The 18,172-nt window shown below is 47.4% G+C and overlaps 1 long non-coding RNA gene across 1 annotated transcript; it reads left to right on the top strand.

Annotated features, from left to right (window-relative positions):
- The first annotated feature begins 9,545 nt into the window (after positions 1–9,545).
- LOC121502949 (uncharacterized) lies at positions 9,546–10,671 on the top strand. The gene is made up of 2 exons (XR_005991166.2): positions 9,546–9,887; positions 9,947–10,671. It is a non-coding gene; the product is annotated as an uncharacterized lncRNA (long non-coding RNA).
- Positions 10,672–18,172: the final 7,501 nt, after the last annotated feature.

Here is an 18,172-nt window from a genome sequence, read left to right as displayed (position 1 = left end):
TTTATTTATTTATTAATTTCTATACCCTATCATTACATAGCCTATTTTATTTACTTATGGTTAATATAATTATTTATTTAATCATTTAAAAAAAAAAATTTGTCAGTGTCATTATAATTCTAATTTGTTTCGTTTAAAACAATGATAATGATAAGGTGGTGCCTAATTATGATGCTATAAAATATTATTAAAATCTAACTATGCCCATTTAATTGTTTTTATTTTTTGTTGTTTTTTTTTGTTGTTTTGGGTCTACATAATTTTATTTATTTATTATTCGATTTTTTGTTTAGCTTCAACAACCTACATCGCACAATTACAATAAAACAGTTTCTATTGCTGAAACAAGAAAATATGTATATGTAAAATAACAAAATAATTAGGTTTTAATTTTCTCAGTGTAGCGCATGTTTTGGCTTTACATTTAAATGCTTTAAATTTACGATGATAACATGAATTAGAATAAAAAGAGGAATTGGCAAAATAACAAAAATCAATCGATGCTGATAAGCATTAAAGCCGGTAATCAGCCTTTACACTGGGCGACATAACTTGTTTTCTGTGTTCACTCACCCACTTTGTTGTTCTCGAAGAAGGCCTTCTTGTCGATGAGGTTTTGGTGTGTATTAGGGGAAAATTAAAAATTAAAAATATAGCCGCATGATCTTAATTTGTTTGTTTGTTTTGTTTTGTTTTTTTTTTTTTTTTGATAAAGATTTAAAATATGTAGAAGTTATTTAAATTTTTTTTTTTCAGTTACGTTTTCATATTTGATATTAATTATACTACATATTATTTTTTTTTATTTTCCTGTGTTTTAGTTTTTTGTTTAGTTGTAAAATTTTTTATATTCTTACTGGCAACGAAACTTTTTATTGCACTGTACGATTTTAGTTGGATTTGCTAAGCTCACGCTCTTGTTTTTTTTTTCCTATCATATTGACTGCTCATATGCATCACCATCACTACCACTGTCATTGTTTTTACCCCGTTTACATCTTTTACATGCCTATTTTAAATTTTATATTTCTTATCGGATTTGAGACACTTCATAATAATTCATTTCATAATTTGGCAATAATGATGATGTTTCGAGAGGGTTTAACTCTATTGGTATTTAATAAAAAAAATAAGATTTATATATTTATATTTATATATATATATGTATTTACACTATTCTGCATGTTTTTTTTTTCGCTTTGAGGTCGGGTTTTGAAGATTTTACATTTTAACTAGTCGTGTATTTTATGAGTTGTTTTAACCCATTTCCTCGTCTTCGTTAACTTTTAATTTGTCACTAGATTTTAAGGGTTTTTATACCCTTGCAGGGTATTATAATTTCAGTCAGAAGTTTGCAACGCAGTGAAGGAGACGTTTCCGACCCTATAAAGTATATATATTCTTGATCAGCATCAACAGCCGAGTCGATCTAGCCATGTCCGTCTGTCCGTCTGTCCGTCTGTCCGTCTGTCCGTCTGTCTGTCTGTCTGTTTCTACGCAAACTAGTCCCTCAGTTTTAAAGCTATCTGAATGAAACTTTGCATATAGTCTTCTATATACTCTCACTGCTATATATGTCGGAACGGGCCGGATCGGACGACTATATCATATAGCTGCCATACAAATGTACGATACATTTCTAGAAAAAAATTTATAACTTTGCTGTTTTTCAAAATTTTTGCTCCATTTTTTAGATATGGCCATTTTATATTATTTCTGAATTTTGGTAAAAAATGTATGCAAATCGGCCGACTACATCATATAGCTGCCATAGGAACGATCGAGAAATAAATAGGAAAAAAATTATAGCTTCGTTGTTTTTCATCGTATGTTTATCTACTCTGAGATATAAGCTTTTTTTATTATTCTAGAATTTTGGTATACATTTCATAAAAATCCATATAAACGATCTGTAAATGTAGAGAAAATGTAAAGCTGGGAATGTAAAACTGTAACTGTCAAACTGTAAACATAATAAGTATAGGTAAAATGTAATGAAACTCTGTTTTTGTAAGTGTTTTCAGCATTTAAATCTATAATATAAACATAAAAACCAATCTGCAAGGGTATACAAACTTCGGCGTGCCGAAGTTAGCTTCCTTTCTTGTTAATTTTTAAATTTCTTTTTTTTTTAATCTGCACTGTTTTTTCACGTTTATTTTTGGGTCACTTTTTGTGGGTTTTTCTCTGCTCCAAGCTGCTGCGAACTCCAAATGAATTTTCCCCAGCAGAGATAGCTGCTCCAGCCGCCTTTTTTGGCCAGAGCGGAATAGCGTAACCAATCTGCTCTGCTGCCTCGTTTAGCTACAGGAATTAAATAATTAATGTTGTGCAAACGAGCCCAGGAATTTTTTAGAAATATTTACCCAGTGCTTCCTTTTCTTGTATTTTTTTCTGCTCAATCGACCTAGCGATTTCTCGCCGTGTAGTCGAAGAAAATAAGCGTGACCTACACGTGCAACGAAAATATTATTATATGTCGATCGGCTTGGACATTTTTTTTATAAAAAATATTTACCTTGCCGACACGGCAATCTTTGGCAGCCGGTAGATTGGCGTTTGTTGATGGCCTTTTTCAACCGATGCCGAAATAGCAGTGGGATTAGGGTCCGGAGCACATGTGCATATGCTCTCTTGTATATTTTCCCTGCTGGGTTCGGGACCAACTTCTCAGCTTGACGACTCCAATAGAAAAGATCGAAGCCAGAAGCTGGAGACCCGAAGAACCCTTCACCGATTTGCACTTCGGTATTCACCAGCTGGTGGTTTTAACTGTCATTTTTAAGACGTTGCCAGATAAGAGGTCGATACTAATTATCGCTACTATTTTTAGGCGCGTATCATTTTAATTTAAAAAAAAAATACTACAAAGTTTTTATATGGGTCCATTACAGATTCTGGCTGCAGTCACAAGTACCTCTTCCAGTGCGGAGGTGGAGGAGTCGATGTCGGTTTCAGTATTGAGCTGGGGGGCTAGCTCAATGTGGGAACTCACATACTTTTTGTATTTCATCCAATTGGTTCTGTGCGACGTCAGCCTATAGGGGCGATCCGTAGTTTCTGGGCTTTGAAGGAGGGTTATCAACAGCGGCGAGTGATCTGAAGAAAGGTCTGGAAGGGCCTTGGCGTTTATTAAATTTCGTGGGATGTTTTTTGTCACCGCGAAGTCAATTAGATCGGGTATCTTTCTGGGGTCTGCTGGCCAATATGTGGGGCTACCAGGGGAAACGTAGTCCAGCTTATTTCTCACATTGATGAGAGCGTTGTACAGTTGTCTTCCCTTGGGGGTCACGAGGCGGGATCCCCAATGCGTATGCTTGGCGTTGTAATCTCCTGCAGCTATAAATCGATCTCCAAGTGAGTTGTAAAAATCCATGAATTGACCTTCAGAGATTGTAAAGCGAGGTGGGCAGTAGACAGCAGCAATGCGAAGGTTGCCGTTACCTGACTGCACTTTAATGGACGTAGCTTGCAGGTAATTTGTTGCAAACCTTTGGTGGAAGTGGTGTTTGATGCGTTCTCTGATAAGGATGCCGGTCCCGCCGTGGGCTTTACCATCTGCATGATCTGTGCGGTAGAAGGTATAACCTCTTATATGAAAGTTGTATCTGCTTGTGAGGTGCGTTTCAACCAGTAGCATGGCGTCGATGTGGTTTTCGTTTAGAAATTGTGTTAGTTCAAGTTTATGCCGTGAGACGCCATTGGCATTCCACGTGGATATACGTAGATTGGACATAGATTATTTTGACTGTTGTGCTACGAGCAGCTGTATCACCATATTCTGATTCTGGACGAGCGTTTGCATGGTCGTTTTCATAAATGACATGAGTTCCATCATGCTTTGTTGCATGGTCACCATCATGGATTCCATGTTGTTTTGTGGCTGCTCTGGGGCCTGCTGAGCATTTACTGAGTTTGTAGTGACCAGCTAAGCTTACACTTACAAAAACTTTTCGACCTACCCTCGCACTTAAAATTATAGGAACTTTTCCATAGCGAAAATAGCTAATAACTGGCTAAGACCAATCACGATTGACAATGATCATACGATTGAACAGTTAGTCTAAGTAAAGCTCTGAACCGCGGTTACTTGCAGTCAGCGTCCCAAAGCTTAATTCACTCTTTGATAAAAACCCTTTGGCAAACGTTTATGTTTCTCGGCGCGGCCAAATTTAAGTCAATATTACACGCGGTAATAGAATTTATTAATTAAATAATCCGAGTGAAACCCAGAGTGGTATAGCCAGCTATAACTTCTCGTGTGAATTTGTGCGTGGAGAAAAGGTGAATAAGTGCAAATTTAGTGCGTTTCAATGCTAACTCAGTTTTCATAGGGATCCGGCTTCAGAGGCGTGACGGAGGCCTAGACCTCGAAAAGGCAGATTCCCCTGCTCTACGGCCGTCTTTAACCAATTCCGCCAACCGCCAGCAGTGGATCTCAGTTGACACCAGTTTCGCTCCATACTCAGCGGCCCGGACGGACTTAACCTCCGGCCGATGATTACATAACCGCCCACGTTTGGATGAGAGCGGAACCACCCCAAGTGGAAGACCTGAGCGCAGCAGACCAATTCCGCTGGCGCAGTTTTTTTATTAGACCGGAGCAGCTGCTTGGTTATCACCATCGGCAAGCTGCCGTGAAAACACCCCCTCGCTCCCCTCATCTGGCCGACGAAGGCCTAAGCTATTGATATACGCTTATCGCCAGCGCAGTGGATGCTGCCTAAGACCCGTTAGGATCACCTAGACGGACACCTGCCGTCGCGGGAGTTAACTTTTTATTTTCTTCTTGTTTTGATTATACCTTTCTTATATATTTCCGATTATTAATGATTTAAATACTCGCAGAGCAACTGGAGTATGGCATTCGGTAGAATTTTGACTTAGGGTTTGTAGGGGTCAGAGGGTAAGGGCAGGGAAAACAAATAGGAAAATATAAATAAGTATAATCGTAAGTTTAAATGATAGAACCGACCCATCGAAACGCATATGCCGCGACTAGAGTGTAGGGTAGCGCCTTCCAGAACATGCCGTTTTTCTTCTACCTGCATTCGCAGCGCCAGCGAAATCGTACGATTTTTTGCTTATTTTTCCTTCCTCCAGTCCTTCGCTCGCGAGCATCGAGAGCGCGAGAGAGGATTTGGGAAAAGTCCCGTAGCTTTTGGCTCGTTTGCTATGCAAGGCACGCTGCGTGTAGAGAAATTTTGTGACGCCCGCTCACTTGAAATTGAAAACCAGAGCAAAGCACACGCATCGTAGATCATTTTTACTATAATAATTCCGGCACGTGGATTATACAGTTTCAATCGAATTAATAGTAAAGTGCCAGCAAGAGACCAGTGACAAAACTTAATAAGTGTTGTGCACGAGTGAGAACGGGTAAATATTAACTACGGAACGGCAGAGTTTATAGTGTAGTTAACCCTTTTGTTGTGCAGGGCTAGTTTGGCGCTAGGCGACGGCTCTTACGTCCTTCACCATCAGCACCTGCAACTTCGATGGGCCCAACGAACCAGCAGCGGAGGATCTGAGCGTAAGTCAGTATATCGAAAGTAAATTGGCACCAAGGCCGCATATTTGATTTATTCTGTATATATATATATATATCGATCGTATGTATAACTTAAACGGGATCCTAAGCGAGCCGCACATTTACGCGTTTGTTTATATGAATTTCAATTAACGTAGAGATAAATATCTAGGGATTAGATAAATTAAGAAAATGATTAATAATTATAAGAGACAGAATTATGAATTATCCTGAAGTTTAACGAAATAATAATGGAGTAAAAACGTATATCTTTGGTCTATGTTAATACAGCAAGTGGATGTCGAATTACTTCAGAATGAGCTAAGATCGAAAAGATGAACTTAGTTAAGGGGTAACACTTAAATTATCAGAGTTTACCACGGCAGGGAGGGTAAAGACGTGGGGGCGGATGACACTTCAGCCACCCACAACGCGAGTGTTCCTCTCTTATACCTACTCTTTAGGGTCCGTCCGTACGTCCGATTAATTCAACCGTTGACCAATCATTTAGTTTACAGAATGTGCACTTAAACTTTTATTACAGTAGTGAAAGGGTGTGACTTATAATCGGTGAGGAAGGCCCACGCCATATCCGACGAGCTTTGAACCGAGCATAGCAAGAAGTGCACAAATACCGATCCGATTGTACACTGGAAAACCCACAGTATCTAGTGAGCACTGCCTCTTGGCTACTACATAAATAAAATGGCGCCCAACGTGGGGCCAAAGACCGTTATCTGCATTTGAGAAATAAGAGGAAGAAGAATATCAAGCTATAGTGCAACTCGCAGGAGCCGCAAATACCTATTGTTTTAGGTGCAGGACCCTCGAGTGGTTTTAGCCCATGAAAATGCTCGACTATCCATCCAAAAGAATTTTTTTGTAATTAATTTAATCAGCAGAAATTGTTACTATTTTATACTAGAGATTTGCTAGTTGCGAGTTGAGGACTTCTTAGCCGGAATTGCGTCTTCGATTCGAGATCTTACGGATCAAGGCGACCGCAACGAACCCACTCACAGGCGCAAAAACTCGAGCCTGAAATTAGTTAGGTGGATCAAACTCCCGTTCAATAGGTAGAGGGAAGCGAATTCGGAATTAGTAGCTTGGAATAGCGATATGTTATCAAAACTTCGTGGTACTATCGACCAGTGCTAACCGAGCGCAGAATACTATCCAAAGGCGACAGTTTAGACTACTGGCAAAAGGTACTGTACGCGTATTTAGGAATATCAAGTGGTCAGAGGAACTTCGATGGATGACCAATACAGCGAATACAAACCTACAAAGCCGCAACAATATAGACAATATTAGTATAGAGTTGGTTAGGAGAGAACGCTCAGCAAGAAGGTATTCGACAGAAACTAGCTGGAAAAACAAAGACCATAATTTGAAAATATTAAGCAACCAATAACAGTTACAGAAGAAGAAAATGCCTATTCATCATAGCTTAGAGAATTTAGCAGCCGCTTCTAATAATGACGAGAGTGTTTGCATTCTATGCACACGACCTTTAAGCGTGAACGATCTGACAGCAGCTTCTCCTTGTAATCATCGATTTCATCATCAATGTATTAGAGATCACTTGTCAGTAACGAACTCGTGTCCGATCGTGTCCGATCGTGCCCAATCCCCGAGTAGGAGAAGCATGAACAATGTAACACAGGGACAAGCTTTCGCAGTAGGTCAAACTCAGCCAGGGTCAGGATTGAATTTACCGAACAGGGAGCAAAACGAGAGATTAGGGAATCGACAATCTAGTCGAAACTCTGAGAGGTCGCACACTTCGGTGCAGCCAGAGAAGGTGCCCGGTATTATCCAGAGTTGGCACATCAAATTTGATGGAGCCAAAGATGGCTTGCAGACAGAGGATTTTCTGTACAGAGTACAAGCACTAGCCCAACAAAACTTGAACGGAGATCATCAGCTTCTTTGTGATCACCTACATCTGTTCTTTACCGGCAAAGCGAATGAGTGGTATTGGAAATTCCACCAAGCATGTACGAATTTTACATGGGCAGAGTTTTGCAGGAAATTTAGACAGAAATTTCGAGATGTGGATACAGACATGGACATATGGGAATCTATCAATAGTAGGCGTCAAGCAGACAGGGAACCATTCGAAGAGTACCAATTCCAAATAGAAAAGTTGGTTTCGCGCTTGAGTACTCGACTTTCAGAGCAGTCGTAAGTTGAACTGCTGATTCGACATGCGAAGCCATCGCTGAGGTACGAGTTGATGCATTTGCGCATAGATTCCTTAGTCACCTTAAGGGAAGAACAGTTTTGTAAGCAGAATAGACCGCAGCAAGGGAAGAACCAAGTCGGAACACGACCTTATATTGCTCAACTAGAACAGGAATCCGAGGATGTAGGTCGAGAAGATGTGTCAGCCCTACAGACTAATCAGATAAGATGTTGGAACTGCGATAAGATAGGCCATAGGTTCGACGAGTGTCTCGAAGTTCGCAGCATCTTCTGTTATGGATGCGGAGCCAAAAACACTTTTAAGCCGAACTGTCAGCACTGTAGACCATCGGAAAACCGACAAAGGGATGCGTCGGCCAAAATCCACGCGTCGCATCCGAAACATTAAAATCCAGTAGTGGTACGCAGACAGAACCATGTGAAGTTTTAAATCTGCAAGAAGTACACCCAAACACAGCAAAAGTTAACCAACCGTATCATATACGTGAAGCACAGTACGCTGAAGCCAGACGAAGAATATTCGCAGACGTTTGCAGCAGTATTGACACTCGCAAACCCGGACGTTCAACACTAAGAGCACGATCATTTTGGAACAAGGTTCGAAAGAACCGGAAAAAGTTGATAGCAGCAGTTTTTATGAATTCCGATAACCGTTTATACACGGAAATCGATTTAGTGGGTAAGCGCTATGTGGCGTTACTCGATTCAGGAGCAACGATAAGCTGTATCGGAGGCAACGCTGCTAGAGACTTAGTTCAGAACCCAAATTCACGAAAATGTTCAGGTCGCATTAAAACCGCGAATAACTCCGAGTGCTCAGTCGTAGGCAGACTCGTGGCAGACATCAATTATCGAAATCGTACACATCCAATCGAATTTTTTGTGATCCCAGGGCTGAAGCAAGATATATATCTGGGAGTTGATTTCTGGCGAGACTTCGGTCTATTGTCCAAAATAATGGAAGAGACCGGAAGTGTAGCTGAACTTGACGTAGGGCGAGACGAAGATCCGGACGATAGCCCGAAAACGCATGTCCTTTCGATCGAGCAACAGAAGAGGCTAGAGACTGTAATCTCTAAGCTTCCCTCTTACGAGTCAGAAGGATTAGGTCGAACTCAACTAATTGAACATTCCATAGACGTTGGTCAAGCGAAGCCGGTAAAACAGAGGCATTGGCCCATCTCACCAGCTAAGGAGAATTTTGTGTTTGCCGAAGTACAGAATATGATCATGAACGGAAAGGACTATGAATTACTAAGAAACATTAAGTCGTTACAATATGATACTTTGTTGAAAACGCCTGATGTCATGCAGCTAGCACGTAATCAAGCACAGAAGAAAATTAAGGAAACGCATGAAAACAATGCAAAAGTTTATAATTTGCGCTCGCGTTCAGCATGTTTTAAAGTCGGTGACACTGTGTATGTCCGTAGTTTTGCGCAAAGCAATGCGGCTAAACAATTCAACAGTAAGCTGGCTCCAGTCTTTATGAAAGCGACAGTTACTAAGAAGCTTAGCCATATTTACTATGAATTAGAAAACGATGTCGGGAAATCCTTAGGGGTGTATCACCTGAAAGACATAAAGAGCTAGAACGATTCTTGTCTGACCTTTTTCAGTTAAAACCTCTTCGAGTAGGACTCTCGATGAGTTAACTGTGGTGTAGGGGTCAGAGGGTAAGGGCAGGGAAAACAAATAGGAAAATATAAATAAGTATAATCGTAAGTTTAAATGATAGAACCGACCCATCAAAACGCATATGCCGCGACTAGAGTGTAGGGTAGCGCCTTCCAGAACATGCCGTTTTTCTTCTACCTGCATTCGCAGCGCCAGCGAAATCGTACGATTTTTTGCTTATTTTTCCTTCCTCCAGTCCTTCGCTCGCGAGCATCGAGAGCGCGAGAGAGGATTTGGGAAAAGTCCCGTAGCTTTTGGCTCGTTTGCTATGCAAGGCACGCTGCGTGTAGAGAAATTTTGTGACGCTCGCTCACTTGAAATTGAAAACCAGAGCAAAGCACACGCATCGTAGATCATTTTTACTATAATAATTCCGGCACGTGGATTATACAGTTTCAATCGAATGAATAGTAAAGTGCCAGCAAGAGACCAGTGACAAAACTTAATAAGTGTTGTGCACGAGTGAGAACGGGTAAATATTAACTACGGAACGGCAGAGTTTATAGTGTAGTTAACCCTTTTGTTGTGCAGGGCTAGTTTGGCGCTAGGCGACGGCTCTTACGTCCTTCGCTAAGCGTGGCGTATCGCCGGCGTGGCAGCCACACGCGGCAAAAGTTGGCGATCAGCGAACAAGGCGGCGCGGTGCAACCGAGCGGCCATAACCTTACTCTTTGGAAGCCCTACGGCGGCAGCGACGTCGACGTGCAGCCCAACGCTGTGCGACCGAGCGGCCATAACCTAACTTTTCGGAGGCCCTACGGCGGCAGAGACGTCGACGTGCGGCCAACGCAGCACGTGCGCGTAACCCTACTTTTTGGGAACCTCTGCTTTGCCACGCCGGCTGCCAAGGAGCTATAGCGATCCGAGTGCGACCGCACTAAACCGGGAGCGAGAAATCTCCAAGAGTCAGACCAGAGGCGGCCTGTGTCTGAGTTCTCGGAGTAATGTAACCGGCCTCGTGCAGCCCCAACTGAGGCGATTCGGCTGTATGGACAGCGGCTAAGCATTACCTTTTCGAGCATAAGCCAGTAGGAACAGTGGAGGTGCAGCGAAGGTAGCTGAGCGGAGACTTGGCAGGAGCAGGCGCAGCCGGATAGAGAGCTCGCTTGAGCGGCAGGCATGTGACCTGTCGAAGAAGTTGGAGGCGCGTCGCGGTGAGCAGCGCGCTCCCGCTGGATGATTCCAGTAACCTGAAGGACGTAAAGTTTTGAGATCGATTAAATTTAGAGTAATGCGTAACATTAGATAGAAAGTAACTGATATTGTTGTTGCTTTTCTGCCGTTTAGCGTAATATGTGAATGCGAACGCGAGCGTCCCATTTAAATATCGTTTCTGAACTTTCCAACTAACAGCCATCAGCACCTGCAACTTCGATGGGCCCAACGAACCAGCAGCGGAGGATCTGAGCGTTAGTCAGTATATCGAAAGTAAATTGGCACCAAGGCCGCATATTTGATTTATTCTGTATATATATATATATCGATCGTATGTATAACTTAAACGGGATCCTAAGCGAGCCGCACATTTACGCGTTTGTTTATATGAATTTCAATTAACGTAGAGATAAATATCTAGGGATTAGATAAATTAAGAAAATGATTAATAATTATAAGAGACAGAATTATGAATTATCCTGAAGTTTAACGAAATAATAATGGAGTAAAAACGTATATCTTTGTTCTATGTTAATACAGCAAGTGGATGTCGAATTACTTCAGAATGAGCTAAGATCGAAAAGATGAACTTAGTTAAGGGGTAACACTTAAATTATCAGAGTTTACCACGGCAGGGAGGGTAAAGACGTGGGGGCGGATGACACTTCAGCCACCCACAACGCGAGTGTTCCTCTCTTATACCTACTCTTTAGGGTCCGTCCGTACGTCCGATTAATTCAACCGTTGACCAATCATTTAGTTTACAGAATGTGCACTTAAACTTTTATTACAGTAGTGAAAGGGTGTGACTTATAATCGGTGAGGAAGGCCCACGCCATATCCGACAAGCTTTGAACCGAGCATAGCAAGAAGTGCACAAATACCGATCCGATTGTACACTGTGTGACGACACGATCGGTCGCCACAAAACTATATATATGTATATATGTAAAATCTAAGCTTATAATTACTTATTCCTACGATACCTAAAATTAAGACTAAAATTAAGACTAAAAATTAAGCACACGCACACACACACACCACCCGGCACGAAGCCATACACACGCACACACACACACCACCCGGCACGAAGCCATACACACGCACACACACACACACACCCACATGGAGTGTGTGTAGTACGCTGAACGGTGAGGTTGTGTTTTCCGGCGCTCCCCCAGGGAGGCGGAATAGAGGCCAAACCTAGTACGAATAAAAGTGTTAGTGCCACGAGAAGTTGCAGGATGACCATGGGTCGGACCTACATGCCCGGTCCGCCGTTCCTGGGACCGTGGTGCGCTGCGCAGAGGGTCCACTCGATGGCCACAGCTCCGGCGGCAGGGGTAAGTGGGGGCGGCTCTTTCACCGAGAGCCTTTCTTCACTTTCTCTTTAACGCGTTGGTAATTGCTCTTACCAATGTGGCGGCCCGCACTAAGTGGCATATCATCCCAGCTGAGCGTTAGATCAGCTGTAGTAACAGTGTTGGAAAAGGCGATAGCGCGTAAGCTTGTAGCTCGCGTAACTCGGCCCATAACCAGTGTGCGCCAGAGGGCGCTTGGTCCGGTAGGCGGCGCTGGCGATCAAACCAGTGCTGGCTGTTAAAAGCTGCCTGTTACGACATTTACATGCGGGGAGGCCGACGAAACAGTAGCATACTGTTTCGGGTGGCGGCCACGATCCTTTGGCAGAGGGTCATGGCAGGGACTTGAAACTCCCTCTCAGCACAGCGGAGGCCTTCGAGGTGGTAAAGGTCATGGAACAGACCAACTGCCATCCCCTCCGCGACGCGGTACACCCTAAAACGGGGCTCTGGCGACCGAGGAGGGGCGGTATAACCCCCAGCGTTAATGTCGTGGAGAAATCCTCGGCCATCGTTGGATGCCCCGAATAGTGCAACCCACGCCCGTAACGCACTTAGCCTGTCCCTAATGGGGCGGCTGATCGGTCTGCGTCTGTGCCATAATGGCCGGCAGGCTCGAGCTGCGACGACTCCCCAAATCCATACCGCGTCTGAGCCATATTGGCCGGCGGTATGGTCTGCGTCTGCACCGTATCGGTCGGCAGCAATCTAAACCTGGCAGGAGGTATAAAATGCAACCTGGCAGGAGGTATAAAATGCAACCCATCAGCAGGGTATATTGCTGCATGTTAAGGAAGAGGAATGCTTGGTACCAACAATAATACTCCAGGTGGCAGCCACTCAGGTGGAAATCCACCCGCGGTAAACTCCGCGGCTAGGGCACGGATTCTGGAGGCCCTAACTACCATTCCACCCACCACGGCGACGCCGGCGGCACACTTGGCCGACGTCAACCCGGATGCTACAAGTGTAGATGAAGAACTGAGAGCGTTTCAGAAGGGCTCCCGCCTACGGCGCAGCCCGCCAGGAAATGCTGCTAAAGCATCTGCTGCCTCAGCCCCAAGCGGGACCGCTGAAGGGGACAATTCGTGTACCCCACTAGCGAAACGCAACAGGGACTCCCCGAGTCCACCAGGGACGGAGCAGCCTACTAAGAGGCTCAGAGCCCCCAGCCACAGCTAGTGGAGATGGGGGTGATCCTCGAAGACCTGCTTACGAAGGTCAACGAGCAGAAGGTGCGGAGTATCAACCAGGGTATGAAGAATGCCTTCGCCAGGCTCAAGGAGCTCCAAGAAGCATTAATGCGCAACCCGGAGGCAAGGCCCCCCCACACACGGAGCGAGGAAACTGCGGAACGCGGGTGCCAGACAGCCCAAGTCGGTATTCCGCGCCACGACAAGTCAGCCCAAACCTCGCCGAACAGGCGTGTCCGTCCGGATAAAAGAGACCAGGGAAGCGACCCTAAACGCCACATGGCGAGGAGCTCGCAACCACCGATTCCTAAGAGGATTGCGGAGGGCACCAATGGAGGAGACGGAAAGGCGCCCATCGAGCAAACTCGACGAGCTCATCCCGGAACAGGCCGGCGTGATAGGCCCATAAGACGTGGGAAGGATGCGCTGATCATAAGCCCTCCTCCAGACATGTCTTACAGCGACGTGCTCGGGCTGGTTACGCGAGCTAAGGACGCCAGGTTGGATGAAGTTGGCGATAGCGTCTCCAGAGTCAGAAAGACAGCTAAAGGAGAATTGCTACTGGAGATCAAGCGCAACTCGCAGGCCCAAACCAGCGGCTTTAAGGAGCTGATTGGCAAAGCACTGGGAGCCGGAGCCACGATCCGCACAATGACGCCCCAGGCCGTTTTCCGGATATGGGACCTGGACGAGCTGACCACAAAGGAGGAGCTAGCGAATGCGCTAGCCAAGCAGGCGGACCTCCCTCCGAACTCGGTGACAATAAAAGGGATACGCGCCTTGGCCTCAGGAAGCCAGACCGCAACCTTCACGGTTCCGGCGGGAGTGGCAGGCGCGCTCATCAAACTTGGCAAAGTCAAGGTCGGATGGACCAGGTGCCGGATCAAGGAGCTGGAGCCCCAGCTTAAGTGCTACAGGTGTCTGGACACGGGGCACGTGGCTAGCAGATGCCGGAGCTCCGTAGATAGAAGCAAGGCCTGCTTTAAATGCGGGAAGGAAGGGCATAAGGCAGCAGACTGCCCTAATCCAGCGAACTGCTTCAAGTGCGAGCAGCTCAAAAGGAAGGACACGAGTCACCAGGCCGGAAGCCGCTCCTGCCCACTGGTGGCGTCGTCCAGAGATGGCCTTAAACACAGGGCATGAAAGTGATTCAGATTAATCTGAATCACTGCGCGGCAGCGCAAGACCTGTTGTCGCAGACGGTCCGAGAATACGGAACCGATCTCGCAGTGCTAAGCGAGCCGTACAGAGGTGGTCGCAACCACAACTGGGCCGTGGATAGCTCCGGCAAGGCGGCCTTGTGGGTCTGCGGAACCACGTCACTGCGTTTGGAAAACGTCCACGCGGACAATGGCTTCGTGCGTGCCAAAGTTGGAGGCTGGTGGGTCTACAGCACATACCTCGCCCCTAGCCTCACGCTAGCTGAGTTCGCTGTCATCCTGGACAGGCTCGCCGCTGACGCAAGAGGCCGCTCTCCGACTCTGCTTGCGGGAGACTTCAACGCCTGGGCGGTCGACTGGGGAAGCGCTACCACAAACGCCCGTGGCAGAACACTCCTAGAAGTGCTCTCAACGCTAGATGTGGCCTTACTTAACGAAGGACAGGAGCACACTTTTAGCAGGGCGGGAGCAGGATCGGTGGTGGACCTCACCTTCGCCAGTCGCTCGAGAGCTGGACAGTGCAGGTGGATACTTAGCGGGGTGTACACGGCAAGTGACCACGCGGCAATTTTCACCACGCTGGATGTTCGCAGTACGCTTCCTCCACCTCCCCCCGCGCAGCAGCGCAAAAGCTTCAAGGCCGACTTGCTCGACACCCAAGCCTTTGCACTAAGGATGCAGAGAGTGGAAGCGTCAGGCGACACCGATGACATGGCCAATTCGGTGATGAGTCAGGTGCTATCAGCCTGTGAGGAGTGCATTCCATCCAGGTCCGCCCACTCTAGGCACCGCGACTCCGTGTACTGGTGGAACCAGGAGATAGCAGAGGCACGAAAGGACTGCGTGAGAGCCAGGCGACTTTACCAACGGTCGCGCGGATCCCAGACACACCTGGTAAAGCGCGAGGCATACCATCGGTGCAGACGAGCTCTCAAGGCGGCAATAAAGGGCAGCAAGAGAAAATGCTTTCTGGAGCTGTGCGAGGCAGCGGACCGAGACCCGTGGGGGAACGCTTACAAGTTAATTGTAAAGAAAGTCGGCAGAACGACCAACTGCGCCCCACTGGACGCGGAAAGCCTCGGGAAGATAGTTGCGCATCTATTCCCCAGGATGTCTAACCCTGAGCTTGCCATGGGGGCTGGCAACTACCCGATGCATGAGCTCGAGCCAGTCTCCGAAGAGGAGATGTTGGCGATGGCGGGTAGGATCAAGGTGACGAAGGCGCCAGGCCCGGATTGCATTCCCAACAGGGCGCTCAAGCTAGCCATTTGTCTTCGCCCGGACATATTCGCGGTGCTGTTCGGGAAATGCATGCGGGAGGGGCTCTTCCCCTCAAGATGGAAAGCGCAGAGACTGGTTCTGCTGCCCAAGCCGGGAAAGCCGTTAGATGATCCAGCATCCTTCAGACCCATTTGCCTGATAGACGGGGCCGGCAAGGTGCTGGAACACCTAATCAGCACGAGACTGGAGAGGGCAATCGTAGCGGCAGGAGGTCTCTCTGACTCCCAGTACGGGTTCAGAAAGGCCAAGTCTACCGTCGACGCCATCTCCAAGGTGGTGGACATTGCCTACGCGGCGATCGCCGGACAACGATGGAAAGGGGGCTCTAAGGAGTATTGCCTTATTGTCACCCTGGACATACGCAATGCATTCAACACGGCGAGATGGGGCCGGATAATGGATGCCTTGTCCAACTTCGGAGTTCCCACCTATCTGCTTAACCTGATGCGGAATTACTTTCACGACAGGGTGCTGCAGATAGACTCGGACAGCGGTACTCAAGCGGTCGAGCTGTCGTGCGGTGTTCCACAAGGGTCCGTGCTTGCGCCACTTTTGTGGAATGCAATGTACGACGGTGTCCTCCGGCTTCCACTACCAGGGAGAACGGAGATTGTGGGCTTCGCAGACGACATAGCGGTGGTCACCGTCGCTAAGGAGATCGCAGGAGCAGAGGAGACCAGCAGCCGGAGCATAGCCATAATCAACGAGTGGCTGTCGAACGCCGGACTGCAGCTAGCGCCGCAGAAAACCGAAGCCGTCCTGGTGAGCAGCAGGAAGAAGGTGGAGGTGGCTAGCGTGCGGGTCTGCGATGCATCGGTCAGATCTTCTAGAGCTATTAAATACCTAGGAGTGATGATCGACACCAGACTCTCCTTCAGGGAACACCTGACGTACGCAAGCTCCAAGGCTGCCACGACAGTAAGAGCACTCTCAAGGATCATGCTGAACCATCACGGCCCAAGACAAGCGAGCAAGCTCCTCTTAGCGAGCGCAGCTAGAGCAACTATGCTATATGCAGCCCCCGTATGGAGTCACGCCATGGCGACGCCTTCTTACGGCCGCGGGCTGATGGCCGCACACCGTCTGGCCGCTCTTCGCATTTGCAGTGCGTTCCGGACGGTCTCCGATCAGGCGGCGCTAGTCATAGCGGGCACCCCGCCGATAGATCTGCTTGCCAAGGAACAGGCCGACGTCTTCAAAAAGGTCCACGGGCAAGCCCTGTCGCCCCGCGAGAAGAAGGAGGCAAAAGCAGAGGCGAAAATGGCAACGCTAACCGCGTGGCAATCACGTTGGGATGCCTCCACAAAAGGCCGGTGGACGCACCGTCTAATCCCGTGCCTGGAGACGTGGACCATGAGGAAACACGGACAGGTAAATTTCTTCCTGACCCAGGTACTTAGTGGCCACGGGTGCTTTAAGGGCTACCTACATAGGTTCGGCCACGAGGAGAGTGGAGGCTGCAGTCGATGCGGCCAGGACGTGGAGGAGACAGCTGAGCACGCACTGTTCTCGTGTGCTAAATTCGAGAGCGAGCGGCGCGCGGTGGAGTCCCTTCTACATACCAGCATTAGCGTGGAAAACCTCGTTGCTGTGATGTTGAGGAGCGAAGAAAACTGGCAAGGAGTCTCCAGCTTTGCCGCCGCGATCATGGGTAAGCTCAGGATCGAGGAGAGGCGCAGGAATCAGGAGGAGTCTTAGTCTGGGAGCGGCGCCCGCGCGAAGCAATGCTTCGCGGCCGTACCGCGCGAGTGAACTGCCCCCTTCTAATGTTAACCCCCCCCCTTCCCTTATGTACATGCCCCCCCCCCCCTAATGCTAAATAAACGAATCTACAAAAAAAAAAAAAAAACACACACACACATCACCCGGCACGAAGCCAACGGCATGAAGCCAAATAAACCCCGCGAAGGGAAATTCAAAACAAGCACTAGGCTTTAAAGTTACGCGCGCAAGTGGCAACGCTGTCGGCGATAGTGGCAGAGCCCGGCAACGCCAAGATCGATCGCGGCAGCGCTGCCGGCAGAAACTAGGTCACGGCCACACTCAGGAATTAGGTCATTTTTAATCCTCGCAAAATTCTTGATCGCGAAAGTCGTGTCGCTCCGCCAGTGCAAAGTAGGATAAGTGCCAAAACCGCGTGTCCGTGTCGAGACAAATCTTCCTGAAGGATCTTGAAGGACATCCAGCCAGGGTGAGCATGGCCGCCGGCCATTAAGTCTACATATATATTGGGGAATTTATCCCTCCCGCCGCCAGGAGTTATTTTTCCCAATAAAAAAATACCTAATTAGAAAACATGTGCTTCAACCAAATTGTGCGTTTTCCCTGCCTTCGTTCGCGGGCCGGCGCCCCTCGCCGGCAGTGACCAATTCCCCTCCCGCTTTCCCCGTAGCATCGGAGTAATTCCGGGTGCGGGCGAAAACCGGACGGGAACAGGAGCCCGTGGCTGCTGGATCTTTCCGAGCCCGGACTTGCCGCGAGGCCGCCGGTTCCCCCTTTCCCCTTGCCCATCAGAGAGCCATCCCGCCGCTGGATTTTTCCGGGCGAGGATCGGGGGTTGGTCGCTGGATTTTCCGAACCAACTGTCCCGCTGCTGGATTCCTCCGA

The sequence above is a fragment of the Drosophila kikkawai genome, unplaced genomic scaffold (assembly GCF_030179895.1).
Source record: "Drosophila kikkawai strain 14028-0561.14 unplaced genomic scaffold, DkikHiC1v2 scaffold_28, whole genome shotgun sequence".
In the NCBI taxonomy this organism is placed as follows: Eukaryota; Metazoa; Arthropoda; class Insecta; order Diptera; family Drosophilidae; genus Drosophila; species Drosophila kikkawai.
The sequence above is the reverse complement of the archived record's forward strand: the minus strand, read 5'-3'. Positions and strand labels throughout refer to the sequence as shown.